The following is a 20566-nucleotide window of genomic DNA, read 5'->3' as shown; positions in this document are numbered from 1 at the left end:
ACTCTCCTGTAGGTTCTCGCTTTTCTATAACATTCTATATAAATAAAATCATCATATTATATATATATATATATATATATATATATATATATATATATATATATATATATATTTATATATACAAATCACGAAACAAATTCCTAAATAAAAATGATAGAAACAAAAACTGCAGTAGAAATAACCCAACTAAAAGCATAATAACCTATAATATTGGCATGTCATCCCGCATGCGAATGAGAAAAAATGAGCAAAAGGCAATAAAAAGCCAAATGGAACCGCAAGTATGATCCACTAACACAAATAAACAACAAACCAAAGTCCGTAAGCGTAAAAATAGATATAGGGAGATCCTATTGTTCAACTCCCCATATTGCAAAAACCTTGAGAGAATCATAGTCAGAGAATTCTTTAAAATATATGAAAAAAGCTTTAACTCCCCTCATAGATACGGTAAAATCTTTAATAAGAACACTGTCAAAGTTCCTTGTCCAACTGTGCCAAACCGTCTTCCAAAAATATTTAGTTCTAACAATAAACAAAAATTAATAAGATACAAAAATACAAATACAGAAACTATAGCAGGATGTAACTATAGAAGAAAAAATAGATGCCTTCCACAAGATACTTGCAAAATAAAAATGTAGTTTATAGCTGCACAGAATCAGAACCCCCAAATTTAAATTATGTTAATGACAACCATAACTCGAACGCACGATTAAATAAGTACACCCACTTTAGCCACTCAATACAAATGCACACCAACACATTACATCCGAATGCCACCCTAAATCTACCTGACAATAAACGCATTAAACAAAACGAAATCTAATTCGGTTTCACATCTGGACTTATGAAACATAGTATTTCAACCCACAAGCAATGTTTTAAAAGTCCCTCCCTGGTGAACCCAACCACTCTATTTTAACAAATTTGGCGACGCAATTATAAGAATATTTCCTTCAATTTGAAATGGGAAATAATAGGATCATATAAAGTATATATGCCGGGAGACAGATTCTGCGCACTTTGTAGATATGAGACCCTTAAGATTTATAAATATGATAATATCAAAACGAAAACCACTCTCCTTAATTCAAGAGATGAGCTTTTATCTCCATGTATTCATAAACGTTGTTTTAAATTAAACAAATATACACCACCATAAGTCATTAAAAATGTATCTTATTACTAATCTATCTTAGAATTTGGATTATCGTTATTATTATTATTATTATTATTATTATTATTATTATTATTATTATTATTATTATTATTATTTCATCGGATATTTTTATCATTATTTTATATCTTATTTAAATATCTATTTAAATTGAACCTTTGCATGTAAATATTTTTTTTATTAATTTCAATAAATAAATCATTAAATAATAAAAATATTATTAATTTTATTTAATGAGTTTCAATTAGATTATTTTATATTATATAAAACAGCATAAATACTCATTATCTCCCTTTTATAATTTTACTTGCCAAATACGATTATGCTCCTTCATTTTTTTTAAATCTACTATTTAATTTAAATTAGCCGTTACTAACGTATTCCAACCGTTAATGATATCCCATTTGCGTTCACTTTTAAATTCAACATTTCGAGCATTTATAAGCTATATCTAACATCCAAATAAATGCTTTGACGACAATTACGATTTTTAAAAGGCAAACAATTAGAAGGTATATATATATATATATATATATATATATATATATATTATATATATATATATATATGTTAATTTTTCTTAAAAACATATAATTATAACCTCATATTAAAACAAAATTAAGCTTTATAATTTTATTCTAATTTTTATTATCATTCCATCTTAAGTTGCTTATCAACATCAATAACTATTTTCTTTTGTATTTTAATATTTTCAAGATACGTCTGTCTTACTTAAGTAATACTAGGTTTATTTATGGGGTCTTTTATATTAAAAAACACATTAAATAATTTTTGCTAATGAGGAGACTTTGTTTCAACAAAATCTATATTTTAAAAATGTGTCTATTGCAATACAAACATTGTTCCAGACATGATCGTCCAATTTATTGGCTTCGTTGTGTTCATTCTTATGAACAAGATTTTTACTTTTAAATTTTAATTTGAATTATACATTATCAATCACCTTAGAAAATATATTTATATACGAGGGGCATGCAATAAATAATGCCCCTGACCCACTTCCCACAGGAGTAGAGCAACGAAATTGTCCACAGTTATTTGTCTTTCCCTACATATAGACCACCCAGAGTAATACATTTCTCCCATCGTTTAATGCAGCTCTGGAGACCGTTTTTGTAGACACCCTAGGTGGGTCCTCCAACCATGATATGACTTCAGAAATCAAGGCTGCATTATCTGGGAAACGCTTTCTTTCAAAAACAACCTCATGGCTGCGAAGTGAAAGTCAGAGGGTGCAAGGTCAGGTGAGTAGCGAAGACGGGGAAGAAATTCATAACCACCCGCCCTTGCTTCTGATCTGGCGACATGACAACTGTAGAACGGAGCGTTGCCCTGCAGGAGAGGGGTTGCTTTGCTGATCTTATCCCCCCTCCTGGTTTTGATAGCTTCCCCTAATTTCCTAAAAATTGAAGCGTAATAGGCTCCTGTAATTGTGGTACTATTTGCCAGGAAATCTCTCATCACTACACCGTCCTGGTTCCAGAAGACTGAGCATGACCTTGCCAGCGGAGGGGGGTCGCCCCCTTTCCTTCTTTGGAGGTGGTGTGTACTGCATTGACTGGTCTCTGGATTATAGTGATGAACCCAGGTTTTATCCTGTGTAATCAGTTCTTTAAAAAACTTTGACTCATCTTCTTGGCACACCTCCAAATTCATCCTCGAACACTCGACGCGTTCTTGCTTTTGGAACAGTGTGAGCAACCTAGGAATCCATCTGGCAGACACCTTCTGCATATGCAAACGGTCATGAATGATAGTTTCCACAGGCCCTGTACTAGTCTTTACATCTTGGGCTATTTGGCGAATAATGATGCGCCGATCTTCCAAAATAGCAGCTGCAACTTGACCGACAGATGCCTCATCAATGGCAGAAGAGGGGCGACCGGGTCTGGGATCTGTTGCCACAGGTTTTCTGAGAGAGCTTTCTTACACAGGACATTATGCAAACACAAAATACCGGTTTAGTTCTTTAAAAAAATAATTGTAATATCTAATCAGAATATATGTCTGATTAATTTGTAAAGTATAAACTGACGAATATATATATATATATATATGTATATATATATATATATATATATATATATATATATATATATATATATATATAACATATAAATAATGGAAATATATTATTCATTATTTATATGTTATATATGTATTCGTCAGTTTATACTTTATAAACAATCTGTCGACAATATTTTTACTTTTGTTTGTCAGAGTTGTTAAAAAAGAAGGTCATGCTGAGTGTTTTGCGGTCTGATACAGATCTAATACAGATTTTAAATACAGGCAAAATGAAATATGAGTACTGAAAAAAATGGATGAAATGCATCAGAAACTTCGACAAAAATACACAGCATTAATTAACAGAAAAGTGTTAACTCTCCACAACTTGAATGACCGAACGCACGTTGCAAAATCGCAGTGAAACGAATTTGGCTACGAAACTCTGCCTTCTCCGGCATTTTTCCAGACCACTCGCCGACTTCATCGATTTAGAAGGCAAGATTTTACGTTATTGGCATTAATACACGTGTTTTAAGTTGGAAAACCTGTGTACGCTCTACACGTGTTTTGTCGATCACCAATTTTGTTCGAGTTGAGATATGTTATTCTTATTTTAAGTCGCGTGATAGCGACTATATACGTCAGTCGATCGGTCGGTTGGTCGGTCAGTAGGTATGTCGGTCTGTCGGTCGGTCGACCTGTCTGTAACACTTTTGTGCTTGGCCTTTTTTGTTAAGATAAAAGGTCCATTGTTAATACATGCTATTCTTAGCGTGTTAAGTTTTTCTTGGCATTTTGGCCAAAATAAAAGCTTAGTATCTGTTCCGGCAGATACTGCAAATCAACACCATATGTGGGGGCAGCCTCACATATAAGGCCTTGGTCAATGTAGGGGCAACCCTTCATCCCAATTGTCACTATCAACAGTTACAGTAGAATAAGTAATTTCCATTAATATGATGTTCATAACAAAAACAAAAAAGAACATATATTCACGTAAGCATCCTCGACTGAGGAAAATCCGCCAAAATAGTCAGATTATCGGCTGCCATTTATTTACATCAACACACCGCTACGAGACTATTTCACGCATGAATTGTTGGCACACACACACAGACACACACACACACACACACACACACACATATATATATAGTACATTAAATAGTTTAAATAAAGTTTTAACAGTTTCAGATGTGCACTAAAATATAAAATAATTACAAGTCTTACATTATATTTTGAAAGAAGGTGTCTGTCATAAGAATTAATAAGACGGTTGGTATAATAACTATACATATATTAAAGAACACACTCTCGGTTTCGCTGGCAAAAATAATTGATTGTTCTTCAATGTAGAAGCTTTGAGTTTTATATATTTATTGCTTAGAATGCTCCACTGATATTCTTAATATATTCAATTGTTTATCGACAATAATTGACGTTGATTTCATTTTTGTTTTACACCTATATGTATATTATTATTTTAGTCGCTTAAGTCCATTTAAACAATCGTATAATAAGATTTCATGATGGAGTATAATCTTCAAAGAATTTTAACGGAATTGCTCCGTAATAATTTTAAGTAGTTTATCAAACTTCTGACCTTGTATTTTAGCAACTCTGACAAACAAAAGTAAAAATATTGTCGACCCTGATCTATATAGGGGTAACACTTCATACCAATTGCCACTATCCAGCTCCCCTACTCCCCGGAGAGTTGGCCACCATTTCCTTTTCACTCCTCGCATTAAAAATCGGCCTTTTGCCTAATTTGCTCGGTGGTGGAGCAAATAAAAACCAACACCACATATAAGACCTTGGTCAATGTAGGGGCAACCCTTTATACCAATTGTCACTATCCAGCTTCTCTACTCCATGAGGAGTTGCCCCCCCATTTCCCCTTCACTCCTCACATTAAAGATCGGTTTTTGCCTAGTTTGCTCGCTGAGAGATAAATACCCTTTTCTTGGCCTTTTGGCCAAGATCAAATTGGAGTATCCTTTCTTACTACATGATGTACTTGTGTTTGTAACTTTGTGATAAAGAGTGGGGGGTCACTTTCTGTACTAATTTATGTAAAATTATTATCCACTTTACAACCAGTCAGTCTCATAGCCATTCACGTCATTCTCCAGATAATTCAAGTTGTTTTTGAAGGTTGCCAGTAATTTTTTAAGCATTCAAGTCATTCTTAATGTCATTCAATTCATTCCTTAATTCATTAACATCATTCTAAGTCATTTACTTGTTATTTATTTAAGACATTTCAGCCCATTTTTCGGCCATTATAGTTCATCTGTAAGAATGTTATGTCAATCCTACATTCACGCATTCATTCATTACACAGGAGCACGCGACTAATGGCTATCGGCCTTTTTTAATTAAACACTGCAAGGTCTATTTTGTACACCTTGTTTAAAGAATCTTTCTCGAAGTAATATTTCGTAATATAACAGAAAAATATATAGTGGAATATCTACGAAACCGAAAGTTAAACAAAAAACAGGAGCAAACTTTTGTGTTTGTAGAATTTATGTTCTTTAAAATCATCACGATTCCCAATACCTTTTCCCAAGTATAAACATTTTTGTCGTTCGTGATTATTAAGAACGCACTTTTTCAAACATATTTTTGACGCAATTCTGACATTGAGAACACCCGAATCTAAATTTGCTTGCATAAACTGTATCGACATTGTTTAAGTGGCATAGGAACCACTATTTATTTATCAGTTTGATTGTTTCCTGCACGTAGGAGTTCAGTGATGCTACTCTGCCTATGACACACGCCTTTGCTCGATGGCCTACAGTCTCAGGAAAAAGCCGGAGGTATTAGTTTTTGAACCCCCGTCGTGTTAACTTATATGTGTGTGTGTGTGTGTGTGTGTGTGTGCGCGCGCGTGTGTGTGCGTGTCATGCTAAATTTTCATACAAAATACAATAAGCAGGAAAATGTAAAAATAATATAAACACAATTATCATTAATATTGTCGTATTTGTTCTGATCTATTTACTGCGTTAATTACCAATTAAGTAATTAGATATATTAAAATCACAATAGAAAAAAATCAAATGAAAGTAATGATGAAAGTTAAGAAATAAAAGAGTTCGCGTTGAAGTAGGGAATTTGAACAAAATGCATCCGTGTATCTCTTTACCGATTCGATTACTTTTTCTGAAAGTTGTGATGGAAATGAAGTGGATAATTAAGTCACTACAAACTAAACACCGTCGTTTGATCATGCAGTCGGTTCTTTTGAAGAAGTATTTGCACGATCAAAAGAACCTTTGACAAGCTAATAAGATTGGCAAAAATACAGATTGTATCTCGTGGATAAAGCAGTCAGTGTCGTTTAGCCGCTGCCGTGATTGACATGTTCATTAGGCGAACAGACGTCAGAGATTTGTTTATCTCGGTGGCGAATCACCTTGAAAGGATTCGTGCTGCGCATCGCTATGCTTTTTTTATGATCTTCATACTTCGATCCTGTCAGTTTACTGAGGTTTATTCGCATGGAAAATAAATCGATGTATGTATATGTTATCACTTTAATGTATATTTTGTTTAAAGACATTAAATATCCGAAGTAAGAGTAATATATTATGCAACTATCAAACTATGCCCGAACTGATAAAATCGATACGCAAACAAATTGACGATGACATGTTATATTTCACTCTCTGTCTCTTTCTCCACACCCCCACACCCCCACACACAAACACCCCCACACCCCCACACACAAACACACATATATATATATATATATATATATATATATATATATATATATATATATATCTGTTTGTATGTGTGTGATGCATGTATTTGTAAATTTATACGTGGACATTATATTTTGCATGGATTAGTGATTACACAAAAGTGGCAATTTATTCTACCCAACAGCTAATTATCTAATATTGTTCTTTAGCGTTGGCAGCTATATGTGGACACTTATGCGATTTCCATGGATCTTATTATGAAACGTTATTGCTTTATGAAGACAAAAAATATGAATTTCATAAAAAATTTAAATCGTGTCTTCGAGGAATAACCGCTGAAAATTTTGTCTTAGCTTAACTAGCTAAAGTTCCTTCCCAGGCAACCGCACATGTTGTCAAAACATGTGCAGGTACGTACAGTTCCTGTTAAAATTTTAATAATACTCTAGATTATTCAGACAGTAACTCAACGGGACGAAGATATAGAAAATAAACTAGAATTGTAAAGGTTGTTTAAACAAAAATGCATATATACACACACCCATAGACACACACACACACACACACACACACACTATATATATATATATGTATATATATATATATATATATATATATATTATAAAACAAAATGTGTGTATGAAAACTAATATGGTTAAGCTTTAAAATGGAAACGTAAAGAATGATTTATTAAAACTTGAAAGGAAATGTAATAAATTAATTATATTCTTGTAAAAATATAATAAATTAATTACTTAAACTGTTGCTAAATCCCTATAGACTAAGACAATTTTTATCAGTGTAGGTATTCATGTGCACGTATGTATGCGCATATACACACATGCAACTCCTGCACTGACACACACATCAAAAACGAAAAACATAATAAAAATAGACGTAATACCTCACACAAACCAAAGGGACTCAACACTTACTGGCTTTACTCTTAACTATCTCACTGGTGATACCAATTCTCATATTCGTATTTCTGTTAAAAGCACTACCTACTAGCTTAACTATTAATATCTATAACTAGGAAACCCATAAATTATCACCAAAAAGCTAACTTTTATCGAAATAGCTTTTAACTATAAAATATCTTAACAGAGGTAAATAAGGATCGAAACCCGTTATGAAAATACATAAAAATAGTAAAAAATGCTAAAAGTCTTAAAACCGACGATGTTTCTGCCTACACAATATTTACACTGGTTCGCGCATTGTCTGTTCCACAAGCCTGACTATAATCAGCCAGTCTTCAACAATTCAATGCGCATGAAAAACTTGCGGTGTCATCAAACCCAGTTCTTATTCGCGCTGTGCGTAGATTGGTTTGGTATGGTAATCTTGTATTTACAATTTTATTTACTCCTCCAATACATTTAGCCGTCCATAACTCGCTATCTCATGTATCATTTTCATTTTTCTGCCTTTAGTAGTAAGTTTCTGTTACGTTTCCGTTTGTCTCTGTTCACGTTGAAGAGGTATCCCAAAATTTAAGTACGGTCTTTCAATTAACTGTGAGTTACTTAACAATTAAAGTTTAATCGATCACAGTAAGGTATAGGTATTTCATATAAAACGCTTAAATGAAATTATTCAGACTTGAACACTCTGTAATTCCATGTTAAACTTCATATAATGTAACTGCAACTTTTATAAAAAGCTTTAATTAGACGATGTGAATACGATGTACACGATCAATACATCAATATCAAAATAATCAGCAAAATAATCAGATACTTTATTTATATTAACATATGCTCTGACATTCTATTCAATAGATATTAGTTTGCTAAATGCGATATTTGATTTAGAAATTCGATCATTTTTTCTGATCATTTTGCAATGCTACTTCCTACAATCTGCTGCTATGGTAAAGAATATATTTAATATAATCCTAAATATTTCTATCAAACAAAATACATTTGTTGCATTAATTAACATGCCAACTATCCCATGCTTTTCTTCAGATTCTCTTGTTACAAGCATATCATCATATTTACAAAGAAAGTAAAAAATATCATCCCATTTTTATCGCCATATTTACTCGTGTGTTTGTCAGGATTAAAATGTATTTCACTTTTATAAATATCAATTGAACTACTTTTGTTTTATTTACAACCTTGTTGAATAATCATTGGGAAAATTTAGCTAAGCGTAACGAACGTATAACACGTATCTGCTTTGTTGCTATTTTCACTTTGAATTACTCAAAAAATTTTCCCAAAACATTTCTATGCTTCTCTAGATGTTTTGTATATATATATATATATATATATATATATATATATATATATATATATATATATATATATATATATATATATATTACTGATCTTATTATCTTAAACATGTTTGAATATATGTATATTCTTCGGAATTACATATGATATAAATATAAATATTATATGGCCTATAATATTAGATTTTATTTTAGTTAAATCGCTTATAATACATTTTGCAGTTCTCATTTGCCACATTAATCTTCAATGGATTATGATCATCGCTTAAAAATTAACACATACAATTGCTAATGAAATCCGGTAGAAATAAATAATAGAATACACTTGCATTACGTTTCATCTGAAAATCTCCGCGAATTAGATATATACTGAGGCCCGTCAGTTAAACACATCCGAACTCAGGATAAGAATCCCGGGCCTCTTGCATGGGGCCAAGCACTTTACCAATAGAGCAAACGCGCCACACACAAGAAAGTATTATTAACTACCATAGATCAAGCAAACTGCAACGATATCTACAGTGGGATATTACTACATTCGTCTCGAGCAAAGGATATGATAATCGAAATCAGCTTAACCCAAGTCGGTGTCTCAATTGTAGGAATTGTTATGCTCGCTAGTGATATCATCACCTATTCTAACTAGCTATACGTATTTTAAGAATGCTAAAACAAGTACACTTATTTCCACAGTTAGACTACATCGTAGCTCAAAAGAGTCATGAAAGCCAGAGCTTTTGTGAGCTGCGATTAATTTACTAAGTAAAAACTCAGAAAAGATCCAAATTAATATCTGTTTTTAAATTAAAAATTCATCAACATGTTAAAATAAAACATTTGGTGATCCATGTTTAACTATTTTATTGCATTAGCAACTGTCAATGTCGACTGAGCTTTTGCTGATATCGAGGAAGATAACATATCAAAATTACAAATGAATAAAAAGCATTCATGATTTTATAGGAAACTAGACTACCCGTGACCCGTTGGATCAGTATATTATATTAACAAGGGATTTCATGTATGAGCGTGGCACGTGTGCCGTAAAGAAAAAAAAATTGGACATAACAGAAACATATGTCTGAAAATATATTAAAATGAAAAAAAGAATATAGAAATATATCAATGAGTCGTTCTGTTTATTAAACTGGATTATTTTTTAAAAAAACAGTGATTTAAGTGGTTGGCCATACTTATAGTCCAAATATTCATAGAACAGATACCATAATACTTATAATGGTTACACTCAAATTTTGATATTTCTGTTTTTTACATTGTTCATTTCTGTATTACGTTTGAATTATTAAAACCCACCCCTTCCCATGGTAAGTAATAATTTCTAAATAATAACGTTATTTGACTTTTATAATTATATAGATAAATCAAAATTTTATTAGATACATGTCTATAGTGTTCAATATATATATATATATATATATATATATATATATATATATATATATATATATATATATATATATATACAAAATACACCTTACATGGAAACACTTGATTCAGCGAATTAAGGAGATTAATGTAATTTATTGCAAATATTTTTGTTCTATTGTATTGATAATTTAAAACTCAAATTAGAATTAAATTAAAATCCGTTTCATAAGAAGGAACAACAACAAAATCAATAATTTGTACGATTTAATGCTAGGTTTATTTATGGTGGCTTTTACATATACTAAAAACCCTTCCCAATACTTTGCTGATGAGGAAACTTTGTTTGTTAAAAATATTATATGTAAAAATTATTGTCCGTAGCTTGATGTCTACCACCATAAAAACATTGTTTTCCGAAACGATCGTACAAAGTATTGATTTTGTTGTTGTTCCTTCTTATGAATCTAATAGCAATCTCCACTCTCCCCAATGGTTTATATCTAATGTGCAGTTGCCATTCAGCAAAGAAGTATGCGTACCCCTGATTAAACCGACATGATTCCAGTTCAAACAGATAGTAGTATATAGAAGCTAAATGTAACTGTAAGAAAGAAATAGCAATAGCTTAAACAGAATTTACGGAAACCCTCAAAAACGCATCAAATCACAGAAATTAGGAAGCCTTATGAAATTCTTTCTAGATAAGAGAAAAATCCAGGTTGTCTTCGAAGGTTGTGTATCTAAATAATAGGATATTAATGCGGGAGTGTCTCAGGAGGCTCTGCTTGTACATTTAGTCTTCCTAATATTCATAAATGCCCTCCATGCCAAAATTGTCTCTGAGATGTGTATATATATATATACTGATGACCCCGCACTCTATAACAGGCACGACAAGAACACAAATAAACGCATACCTAACGAAATACATAGTACACAGGACCCAAGCAAAGCCGGGCCTAACTGTTAGTATATATATATATATATATATATATATATATATATATATATATATATATATATATATATATATATATATCCATCTATCTATTCATCTCTCTCTATATATGTATATATATACATATATATACATATATATATATAAATATATATATATGTATATATATATATCTATATATATATGTATGAAAATAGTAAAAGACGTCCTAGTTGTGTGTGTGTGTGTGTTAATGAAGTGTCTAGCTTTTTAAACTCATCCGTGTTTTCGAATATAATATTTAAGGGATGATAGTCCGCTTTTTAACGTATTTTCAGATATGTTTTATTTTTTTTTATTTTATTAATTTTATAACGCATATCTCAAGACTTATAATAATTAAATAAGTTAAAGTAAATCAGTTATATATGCATACATTCACGGCAACGAATAAAAAGCAATTAAACTTTATTAAACATTTTCTGATAAAAATTTACTGTATTGAATATAAAACGATTAATCGTAAAAAAATGCTTTTATCGTAATTTTTAAGGCATTTTTGATCCACATGTAAATTATAACACTTCGATTCTCATAATATGAAAACTTATTGCATAAGTAAGTTGTGTACTCATTTAATATTTTGGTGTACAGATCGTGCCATAAGAATAAATATAATCTCCGCTCGAAGTTACTGTATTTATATCAACGGAGGAATAATAACAGGATCGAGCACTGATACTTTTAAGTATATTTGAGAAAAAATCCTCTATCCAACTCTGTTCTTATATTACATCTATGTAAGTTTTTATTGAAGAAAAATGGCATGATAAAATGCGCAAAAATTAAAATATTTTAAGAGAGATAGAAATAACTATATTTGGAAAACGCAAATCTGAAATTTTATAGTGCACGCCCGTGTGCTATCATTAGATTAATATACAGTCAGTGTTTCATGTGACTGTTTCAAAAACTTGCGGCTGTCACTTTATTAAAATTGTATATTATTAAGTTATACAATCTCTCTCTCACTCTCTGTCTCTCTCTTTCTCTCTCTCTCTCTACATATATATATATATATATGTATATATATATGCATATATATATATATATATATATATATATATATATATATAACTTTCTCTGTGTGTTCCTATGAGTGTACATTTATATACAAAACTACTCTGTCAATTTTCTTAGTCTGCAGACTCGAGATTTGACATAAGGAGTATTGCGATTTTGGAGTACATTTTTAATATGTAGTCGTCCAGAGATTTGGATGTCAAGGAAGCGAAATTAAACGATTTGACTATTAGAAAATTCGACGAAACTCCTCCGCCAATTTTGGCCTTAAAGACTTAAGATTTTAGATGCTTGTTACTGGAACATTAATCAAACTATTTTATTAGATCTACTCCAAAAAAAAAAATTCAATACTAAGGGTTTAAAATCGGGCTCAAATAAAAAAAATGACTTCTGGCGCACTTCCCAAATACCTAGCCAATTTTTCTCTAAACATTTGAATTGTTACATAAACTGTATTCAGGGATCAATTGAACACTGATATTTACAAGTATATTTGAGACAAACCCTCTAGCAAGTCTATTCTAATATTTCATTTTTGTAGTGGTCGAACTGTAGAAAAATGACACGATAATATGCGAAAGAATTAAAAAAAATTAGCACGAGAAAAATAACAGTATTCTGAAATCGCAATTCTTGAATTTTATAGTTCACGCTCGTATGCTATAATTTGATTTATATATTGTCGGTGTTTAACATCATTAATTCAGATAGTTTTCTGTGCCACTTTATTAAGATTATATAATATACAGTTCATCACAATCTATATATCTAAAAAGTTAAATTATCTATGTGTGTCTGTGAGTATATATTTCTATACCAAACTACTCTGTCAACTTTCTAGTCTGCAGACGCGAAATTTGGGCAAAAAGAGTATTGAAATTTGGGGATACAGTTTTAATTGGTTTTCGGCAAGAATTCGACCAGCAAAGGGAAAAAATTACACGATTTGACCTTTGAAACTCGACAAAACTCATCCGCTAATTTTGTGTCTGAACACGTGGAGTTTTAGATGTAAGTTACTTGAACAGGGAACACGCATTTTTATTTGATTTGAACTGAAGGCAATAAATCTTAAGGGGGTAAAAATTGGATCAAATTAAAGAATAAATGACTTTTGGTGGCACTTTCAAATTACTCAGCCAATTTTTGGTCAACACTTTGGAAATTTTACATAAAGTGTATTCAGACAGAATGTAAGCTTTGTAGATTGATTATTTTGAAAATAAAGGAAAATCGATATTTATGACCGCGGCATTACTGTGTTCTTCTAAGATAGTAAAAGTTAAAACAATGCCAATTTGTATATTTTAAGTTAAGCGTTTGTTCTACAAAGAGGACTATCTTGACAGGTGGATTTCCTCCTGCCCACAGAGTTGGAAATCGATTTTCTTTTAGTCCTAAGAACTACGCAACAAAAACATTCCATTACAAAAACAAAATTGCATTAATTTATTGATTTATTTATTTTAGTATCTTAATACTTTATCCACTTCTGTCTTGAAACTTTCTTGCGTAACCTAAGCTGTTTGTGTGACTTTAGTGCAATGACCTATTATTTTGTTTATATTTTCCCAGAAAATGTCATTTTGATCTCCTTTAATCTCATATTAAATTGGTTAGACAAAGAAATTCAATAGCAACTTGTCAACCCTACTACGAATTATATTTAAACTATATTATTTCTTTAATAACAAAAAATTAAAAACTGTAGAAAAATGTGAACATTCACGAAACAACGATATTTTTTTTAATTTACAAAGTAATTCGACTCACTTATTGTCGGTCAATGTTTGTATTTGTTGAGAAAACGTGACTACATTTATTTGTGTACATTCAGTTTCGTTTACGAGTGTCCAATGAAAGAGAAATTGATAGCATGTTATCATTATATTTGCTTTAATTTTCCTGTCTAAATACGAATAATTCTTTAAAAGAAATCGTCCAAAAGGAGCAGCCACAAATATTTTAAGATGATGAAGGACAGTAGAACTTCGCAGACAAAACAGATCAGAAGAACAGCTACAACAATTGTTTCTGGAATTACATTACAATCAACTAAAAATACAAAAATTTACACTTCAGAAAACTGAAGATTTACTTATGAATTTACTTAATTCTCGAAAATCGTAGAAAAAGCCGCAGTTTACTACGAGTACAATTTTCAATTCGACTGAAATATTTAAATAGGTACCAGAGAACGACAAATCATTGGACGCCTTTTACATTGCCCTATGTAGATATTTTTAACGTAGACAGTATACAGTGGTTCCGTGAAAATTTATACTTTACTATAACGAAAACGGGAAACTACAGAACAGAGTAAATTCGTAGACATTATATTACCCAGGAAAACCACAGGGTTTGATTTTCCGGAGATTATTAAGCTCTTATCGGAACTATTCGGCCCGAACATAAGCGTGTTCCAAAATCGTTCAAAACGCACGAACACAGTCAAAGACAACCGGAAACTTTTCAAACTTCTGCAGTCTTGGTGGAACAAGCTCTGTAACTGACTACTTATGTTTTTTAAAAATGTCTACCATTTTTTTATAAAACCTAGTATGATCAGAAGATGGCAAAATAAAAGGAAGAGTACTAGCAAGCTTGGAAACGAATAAGGACTGACTCGCAATTAATTGGCAGACGATTGTAAACAGTAACTGCTGTCACGTCCGATATAAACAGGATTGAGAATTCACGTATTGCTCGGATTTAAAAATCAAAAGTATGTCAAGAGCCTATTCTTCTTAAAAAGATATAGGGAAACTTCATGTTCTAAATACCGCAATAAACAGCACACGAATATCTTTAAGTGACTACCAGGATGGTATCACCATTGTTATAAATTATATACGAAATTCTGAGCAGTAAAATAAAATATAATGCAAATATTGCAATAAAGTAATAATTCAACTAAGCGCTTAACCACTAAAAGAATGAGGAAATCCAATCATAAAATAAGGCTTACTGTAAAGGACAACATACTTTAAAGGAAATTTGTATAAAATATTTGACTGTTTATATTTTTAATAAATCTAAAACAATTCAGCTTGACTCACCTGATCTATCAATCGTAAACTGGCATACCAGGTTACAATTATATTAGCCGACCCTATTAAAGACAAATGAAGAGCAAAATCCGTAACTGCCGAGAATGTCGACATCTTGGGAGAGGTAATCGTTACAGTAACACTTAATGGAGTTGCCAAAATCTTTACTTACTAAAACTGCGAATACAATTTTCCAAATGAATTGGATATAATCATTCCATCTATGGAATTCCCCAATGAGTTATCTTATCGCAAAATCAGAACAGAAATTCGGTAAATATTAAAACCGACTCAAACAACCATTACATCAGGTTTATTTTTACGCCCTTGAGGAACGTTCTAAATGAAAAGTTAATCTCAAAGTACAAGGTTGTGCACAACTGTATCCAAGAAGAAAGGAAATATCCTTTTCGCTACTCTAGATCAAATTAAACAATACTTAGATATAGTTGAGCAGTCAGATATTTTCTATGAAACATGTTTTAGCATATCACCAGCACCTACATGCCAGTAAAAAAAAGAAGTCCAAATAAATATGTATAAAAAGAGAATTTTTCATAGAGTTAAAAGATGGGCATGCAAATACTGGCATGAAGGGGTTTTCTACAGTGTTTTACCATACATTACAATAATTGCAATAGTTACTATAATTACAATAATCATCTCTGAAGCACTGAAGAAATTGTCAACAATTGTAATGTTAGAAAATATTTGGATTATACACTAGTGGTTACTAAAAGTACGTCAAGGCAACGGAACCATACACTAAACCTGTTCGATATGTGAGAAATCTACGGGTTTTAACTTAAGGAGGCAAAGTGTGATTTGATTTACCAGAAACCAAATCAACGCGATCAAAAACATGCCAGCCTCAGATAACGTGCAATTTTTACAACACTTTCTTTGCTTAGCTTTATTTTACCAAGGTTCACGAACGGCAAGCAGAATTTTAGAGAGGCTCGCAATGAACTCTTAAAAAACAAAGCATGATTATGGACCCATTAATGCCAAGATGCCTTTAAATAAATCAAGAGCACTCTTACTTCGGATATTTCCCTCTCTCTCTTCGACCCTAGTCTGGACATAATACTCGGCATTGGTTGTTGATTTTTTTTATAAATTGTAAGAGGGTGTGCAAGAAGATTTCACAAACGGAATGCTAACAACAGGCTTCTATGGCGGTTTTTTTGTTGAACGCATTTATCCTACCACGACTGGAAGAGATGGTCCTTTTTATGATCGCTGATGAGTTGCTAGCATCAGGAAATAAACAATAACAAAAATTAATAGAAATTACATTAAAAAGGTATGAGGAATCTCGGGATGTGTTTGCCCACAAATTTTATTAAACCGACTTTGTTTTAATGGAATTATGTACATAAGTTGTGTTTTCTGCATGAATATTTTGTCATACTGTTCACCACATCGATAATGAAATATATATACAGGGTGGGCCAAAATAAGGGTCCTATCTTTTAATTTGAATAACTTCCACAAAATAATAGTTAAACTCACCAAACTTTATGTGTGTATACTGACCCTTCCGAATTTTTTTTGAAATAAACAAAACAAATTTTGGCCGAAAAACACTTCTTAAAACTTACATGAATTTATGAATTTTTAAAAATAGGACCCTTATTTTTGCCCACCCTGTATAAGTTTATGTTTTTAAGTATATCTATTGAATATAAATAATAATTACTTCTTACACAATCATCATGTTTATACAAATCAAACAATGAATGAGACAAGTACGATTTTTTACAAAACACATAGAATTTATGTCAATATCTCAAGGATTACATATTTAATATCGTATTAAAATCCTTAGTAAATGCAATGTTGTGTTGAAGTATGGCATTATCGTAGACAACTTTCGATGTTAGTACTCAAGATTCAATAAAGTATTTTACCAGTCGGCGTTTACTTTATATACGACCATCTTCATAGTGTTCTTTTTATCTTTTACTACAAAATTGAACAAAATATGTTTTATGACATACTATTAAACTTCTATGTGCATATAGACCGAAAATATTTGTCTTCACACATATTCAGTTGCGAATAAATATTAATGCTAACAGCTGATGCAGACATAATGGAAGCAAACAATAAACACAAACATATTTTATTGTCTTGTAATTTAGACCGGATACCTGCACTTTACAAATTTAACAATTCTTATCTAAGGCAAAATATTTCGTAGGCTCTCTGTTATCGATATAATAAGAATAATCGTAAAATATTAACAACACTTTTCTAGACAATTTCAAGCTAGTTTTAAGAAATTTAATTCGTCTAAAAAAGTGTCCCGGTTCAACTTTCAGCATATTGTGACTTCAAATCTAAATTCAAAAGGTTTCTTATCCAATACACCAAGAGTGTTTTCAGACTATGAATTTAACGAATGTAAAAAACATTTGCTTTCTAGATGTAAACTCATACTAGCTATCAATATATATCAGTATAATTCATACATAATACCAATATATATTAATAAATATATATGTATATGCACATTGGCAACACAGATTACATACGCACACACACACCCACACACACACACAACCACACACACACACATATATATATATATATATATGTAGAGAGAGAGAGAGAGAGAGAGAGAGAGAGAGAGAGAGAGAGAGAGAGAGAGAGACTGCCAATTAAATTATAAACGAGTTTATAGTTTGTAAATATTTAAAGAACGAGTGAATAAAAAACATTAAATTTTAGAAAGTTCTTACACTTCTATTCAGCTACTACAGTCAGAAAAGAAAATAATTTAAAGCAGTATTAGCGAAACTCTGGAAGAATATAGGAATATATGTTGATGTTAGTGTTCTAAGTTATTAACGAGGTTGAGAAAAAAAAACAACCTATACCCATAAGTTGTATTGAAATAATTTTAAAACATTAAATGAACTAGGAAACTGCTTAGAACACAATAACTACATAGGAATTTCTACATTACCATAATTAGTAGGGGATATGTTATTCTTTTCATGAATTTATTGTAAAAGAAGTTGGTCCACTGAATTAGTCAAATTTGCGATTTCGTCAACAGATATTCCGCTTGATAGTTCTTGATGAGCATCCCACACCTAATGTTTGCTTTTAAATTGACGTCCACTTGCACAGGGCGTCGCTTCATGATAGTTCATAGCTTAGCAATTGGGTTGAAATCTGGTGAATTCGCAGATCACTCCATCTTTCGTAAGCCAGAGTAACCCGGTTGTTGCAAATGGCTTTTGTTTTTGTTTGCTGCATGGAAGGGAGCATTACCTTGCATTTATGCAGACTAATGCACGGTAATGCGAGGGAGCATAATGGTTCTTCTGAACATCACCCTTTGCTTCTTCCGCCATGGTTCTAGGTGCTACTTCAGAAAAGCTATGTAAGCATTTGAAGTCATTTTTACGCCTTCTGGGACTATTCATGGCCCAACTAAAATACCTCCGACTATCCCTGTCTAAATTGTTGGCGCATTAAACGCTGATGACTATGTCGTTTATCTTGGATCCATCCCTTGTTCAAGCCACCTTGGCAATCAAGAGTTACCGGCACTTCATTCGTGAATTAAACTTTGGATAAATCCGTTACCATGTTGTCCTCTGTTCATTTCAATCGGTGTTGTATGTGATGTTGCTTTAATGAAGGCTTAACACTGTCACTTCTTTCGGAAAGCAAGACAAAATACTTATTTTTTCTTCAATCAAGCTTGGTGAAAGATTTCTCGATTTGTCTGTCCTACGTTCTTAACAACTTCACCTTAAATTTAGAGTAGAGAACGGCTCAAGATTTACCTTTATCGGCTCTCTTACTTACCTTTGTAAGATCCTTGAGAATGTGCTTCATAGTTTGATTATAGCTTGTTTCCATTTTCGTTATTTCTAGGGTAGCTTTACCTTTTGCTAGCTGTTCTGTAATAGTACTCTTTTAAGAGCTACGCAACCAACCTTTAGGCCCAATGTTATTGACAAAACAAACTGCCTTGTTGATAATTTGACACATGGCAAACACGGTGGTTCAGCAATTAGGATGGCAAGTTGATTACATTGCGTGTAACAGTACGAAAATTTCATAGGACGCGCAGCTCAGCATTGCCAAACTTTCCGAAGCTTTTGACAGGCAGTATATATATATATATATATATATATATATATATATATATATATATATATATATATATATATATATAATTTTAATTTAAATGTTCATTATATATATTCATATGTTCATATATATATATATATATATATATATATATATATATATATATATATATATAAACATATGAATATATATAATGAACATTTAAATAAAAATGTTTAACATTCAACGCTATTTCACACGGTGTATAGTAGCCGAATGGACACGGTATCCGCTGATCGAGCCAGAGATGTCTCGTGTCGCGGGGTTCGAATCGTTCGACTGGTAGTAATCGTGACACCCTGCACTGAAGAATCCCGAAAGGATGAAACACTAGTGTATGTAGGTATTTAATTATTATAGTAAAAAAATAATTATGGCAGCCCCTTTAAGAAATTCGTTTCTTATCGTTGAGCACTTTCCGTTGAATTAAAAGTCGGTCAATTTAGCTCTTATGCGTAGATCATCATATAACGATTTGATCACTGTCTGTCTGACGTAATGAACATTTAAATTAAAATGTTTATAATTCAACGCTATTTCACACGGTTAATAGTAGCCTAATGGACACGGCCTCCGCTAATCGAGCCAGAGATGTCTCGTGTCGCGGGGTTCGAATCGTTCGACTGGTAGTAATCGTGACACCCTGCACTGAAGAATCCCGAAAGGATGAAACACTAGTGTCTGTAGGTATTTAATTATTATAGTAAAAAATAATTATATATGTATATATTTTATATATATTTATATATATATATATATTTATATATATGCATA

Source organism: Euprymna scolopes, chromosome 27 (genome assembly GCF_053919585.1).
Source record: "Euprymna scolopes isolate OS-2025 chromosome 27, ASM5391958v1, whole genome shotgun sequence".
Classification (NCBI taxonomy): Eukaryota; Metazoa; Mollusca; class Cephalopoda; order Sepiida; family Sepiolidae; genus Euprymna; species Euprymna scolopes.
The sequence above is the reverse complement of the archived record's forward strand: the minus strand, read 5'-3'. Positions refer to the sequence as shown.